The sequence below is a fragment of the Amblyomma mixtum genome, chromosome 3 (assembly GCF_055824585.1).
Source record: "Amblyomma mixtum isolate Tamu chromosome 3, ASM5582458v1, whole genome shotgun sequence".
In the NCBI taxonomy this organism is placed as follows: domain Eukaryota; kingdom Metazoa; phylum Arthropoda; class Arachnida; order Ixodida; family Ixodidae; genus Amblyomma; species Amblyomma mixtum.
In genome coordinates, this window is record NC_143014.1 from 381028691 (window position 1) to 381032968 (window position 4278).

Below are 4278 nucleotides of genomic sequence, written 5' to 3' on the forward strand. Positions count from 1 at the left end.
CCTAGTTGCCGGAATCCGAGAGCTGCCGTAACACACCGTGCGAGCGTCCTTCTTAGCAGCAGGCGTTCACCGTTCTCACGAGGTCTTATCTCGCGGTCCTTCGCCACGAGCCACACTGACACGAGGCTCGTGATGATGAGGAAGATGTCGGCGCTAGAGGAAAGAAAGTGTGCTGAAATGCGCGGTTGCGTCCTTTGAGTGAAGGAAAGCGCACAGTAACCGTCTCATATTTCCGAGGACTCGTTAGGCGTAGCCACAGCTGTCATTGTCGAGAGGACAGGGAGGAAAGACTCGGAACAGAGCCCGGAGGGATGCGGGTAGGCAGGGCGGTGGAAATGAAAGAAGAAAGGGAAGAAGAGACCACGGCATGAAAATTTTCTTATGTATACCACTGCACCTTGGCCAATCCCCCCACGTGGTTATGTGCCATTATAAAGAGGCGAAGAAGAAGAAGTTGCCAAAGCTGCTTTTGTAGCGTGAGCTACACTGGCCGAGGTTGAGCAGTTTCGCGTGACTCCTGGAGAGCCGTGCTGCGCATGCGCGAGGAGCAAGTGACGCGACCACCCACAGTTGGCGTGCCACGCCGCGCGCCAGCTCGCCTTCCTTTCCTTAAAATGATCAGAGTGTAAAACGTCGACAACGCCAACGCCAATGAACACGACGAACACCGACGGCCTATGGCTTCAGCGCCGCGTTTCTGGCACAACGTTGTCAATGCCAACGCATGCAGCGCACACCTGTCACTACCGCCACTTAGCTTAAAGCACGATTGAGGTGTCCACTGTTCTAAGAGGGCAGTTATGCGCCTTCCCTCTGGTTCAGGTGTCCACCGAGATGTGAACACCTCGCCCTCACCTCACGCTTCGTATATCCTAGCATAGCAGAGCGAAGCCACTGCCAATTTTTCGTCATTAAGGCGAAAGCCTTTAATGCCTCGTGCTGTCGTTAGCAGCCGTGTCGACAGCAGTCTCGGCAGATGTGTCGGCAGATGTGTCCGCGTTTTGACGGGTGTCCAACGAGATATGCGAGACAGTTACTGCATAATTTCCTTTCCTCAAATAGAATTTTCAGTTTCTTCATTACGGCCACTCTTTCTCTTTCTTCTTTCACTCAACAGAATTGGGCGGTAGCAGCGAGTCATGAAGGTTTTTTCTGAAAAGAAATGAGGAAGGCAGATGAGACTGGAGATGTTAGTGCGCTGTTTTTCGACTGAATATATATATTGATTACTAATGCAGCTTTTATGTTCATTTCAGTGGTGCCCGTTGCTGCACTGTTTTCCTTTTTCAATGTGGAATTTTATAATGGCTTTTGGAGCAGCTGCCCCGCAACCAGTATGCTAACTCAGTGCTGGCGCCTGACCATGCTTGAAAACGCTGAAATGGTGCGCTCTCAAAACAGTTTTGTTTTGTATAATGGGAAGTATTGAGTAAGATACCGGCGATACTGCGACAGAATTTCACGCTGCAGAAAGCCAGAATACTTATGCATGGCCAAAGGTGGATGTGCAAGATAATATTGGGAATATTTCACATTAACACACCTTTGCCCAGGTCTTTAATATGACAGCTTTGTCACCCGGATGCTGTCGAGATAGCATATAAAGCATTTCTTGGAGTGTGGGAGGGTAAGTAATGAGCACAGAATACCCGCAGCGAGTGCTAACGCCTCGAAGACCGAAATTGGTTCTCAAAATTGTCTCAGCTAATCCACTGCAGCGTTATACCAGGTAGAATGCTGGTAAAACACCTTCACGGAGTAGCGTAAGGGTGAAACCGACCGCGACCTTTCCTACAATTTAAGCTCCTTCACCAGAATTTTACAGCAAGGCGCTTCTAAAAGTAAGGCCAAGCTTACACTGTGGACATTTCTGCCATGCCAAATCACATTGATCTACAGAGACAAGAAGCTAAACGTGCCGACCAAAGCCTCGCCAGCTGCCCCTCTGACCTCCTCCTGGACGCTCCTCATGTTGACCATTCTTCTTTTTGCGGCTATGTATGCGAAATCGGGCGCCGTCTGCTCGGTGCACCTGTCACAACATATGGCGATGATCAGAGGCAACCATCCGTCCTATAAAAAATGAATACATGAAGCCAACAGCGACGTGGCGATCCAAACAGCACTGCTAGCCCCGCATAGACAACTAGCTGCGGCGCCGCTGCCGGCGCGGTCACCGGCCGGAGTACCACGAGTCCCAGGGTGCATCTCAGCGGCGGTTTCGTAGCGCAACTGCTTGTGTTTGGTTTAGTTTATGGGGGTTTAACGTCCCAAAGTGACTCGGTCTATGCGGCACGCCGTAGTGAAGGGCTTCAGAAATTTCGACCGCCTGGGGTTCTTTAACGTGCACTGACATCGCACAGTACACATGCCTCTAGGACTTCGTCCCCATCGAAATTTGACCGCCACGGCCGAGATCGAACCCACGTCTTTGGGGTCAGCGGCCGAGCGCCATTACCTCTGTTCCACCGCTACGCACCCCAACTGCATGCGAAATCGGTCTGTTACGATTACACAGTCTAAAGACTACCACACAAAGATCCCTGGAGAAAAGTTATCTCGCAGCACAAAGTAATAATGGAGTTTTCTTCTTCTTCCCAAAACGTTGGCTCTTGCTCTGCGAATAGCACGCGTGATCGCTAGCTCAGGGTAAATGCATAACGTGAGCGCGTGCACTGCATTCTCTAGCGCGTAGCGTTCGGAGCGATGCAGATTTCAATAAAACTGCGCTTTAATATGTGCTTTATTTGAAATATTTGAAGTTTCAGCTTGTAGTTAATTTTCAGACTTGTTCATCAACGTTAGTACGGCCGTTTTCCCTACCTTCGCAGTACCACGCTACATTTAGATACCTTTTTTTTTTTCAAATAAGGTGCTCCTTTCACCTGAGAATCTTTAGTGGACTCTTTAGACCGGCTACCAGAAAGCAGGAATTCGGAGTCACACTTACCTGGTGTTGGAAACTCAGCCATCAACAAAGCTGAGTTCCCGGGTTGAGGCCGGTGCATTGCACTGCGGCCGGCTGAAGCCCGCCTCTTTCCCAAACTGGGGAAGCTGGAACACTAAATTTTTGGTAGTGGGGGCTCGGCAGGCACCCCGAACCCCCGAACTATTTGAATCAAAAGGGAGATCTATGATACCTTCTTCGCAATGAGGAGATCAGTGAAATACGCGTTAGGATCGAGGCCGTAAGAAACTATGGTAATAGGCTGTAGAAAAAGGGGTGCAGTTATTAGTAGAGTGCGCGGTGAAAAATTATGGATGATTAATATCTTCGGCAAGACTAAAAATCAAATACACCATTGAATAGGTGATGCGGAAGCCCATTAACGATTTAGCGGTTAGAGGGAGAGGAGAGGACTTCAGTATATCTTTGCAGAACAGATATTCGGCTTTAACTGAGCTATCATTACGGAAACCGCTCTACAGGATACTAGCAAGCTACCTGTGCGGACGAAATATCTGATTAAAAAACGCCAAAGCATGAAGGCGTCTAACCCCACAGACAGAATTGAACTGGCATAGCTATGTAAGTTCATCAAAAAGCGCAAGGTAGAAAACATAAGGAAGTTTAACATGGGGAGAATCGAGCATGCTCTAAAGAGAGAGGGAGAGAGAAAACTTTTATTATAAAGGAATTCAGGCCCGCCCCTGAGTCTCCGCGCGACCGCACTGCACTCAGGAGTTATGTTTTTAAGGTCTATAAAACTTACAGCCCGGGTAGTGGCGACGGTCTCCACGGCCGGGTCCTCCGAGCACAGCAGGGTCTCCCAGTGCTCCCAGGTCTTCAGGTTCTCTAGGCCCCGCGGCGGAGGGTCCGCCGGGCAGAGGGAGATGATATGGAGGGAAGAGGCGAAGGGTTCTGGGCACAGGGCGCAGGCAGGAATGGGGAAGGATTGATCAGAGCGGGCTGGGGGGGGGGGGTAAGGCGAGAGTGTGTCTGCAGTCTCCGCCAGTGTGTTGCGTGTTTGTTATCTAGGGAGGGATGGGGCGGCAGGTAAAGCTGACGCGAGGCTCTATAGGCCTGTGTCAGCTGGCTGAATGAGTGCATGCGCTCCTTCGATCCGAGGCGATCCGATCCGATCCGAGGCGACCTGAGCCCAGTCAATAGGGATAAGGCAGTCATGATCGCCTGATGTTCAATTCGATTAAAAGCTTTACAGTGATCCAAAGCTGCGAATGCTTTGGTGTGACCCGGAAGAAGTGGGTCGAAAATGTGTTCTTGTTGCAATTGCGTCCTGCGCGGATAGATGGGGTGGAATCCCAACATGCTCTGCG

The 4278-nt window shown here is 50.3% G+C and overlaps 1 non-coding gene across 1 annotated transcript; it reads left to right on the forward strand.

The window, feature by feature from the left end:
- Window positions 1-2942: 2942 nt before the first annotated feature.
- LOC149357002 (U1 spliceosomal RNA) lies at window positions 2943-3107 on the forward strand. Its single transcript, XR_016291985.1, has one exon. It is a non-coding gene; the product is annotated as a U1 spliceosomal RNA (small nuclear RNA).
- Window positions 3108-4278: the final 1171 nt, after the last annotated feature.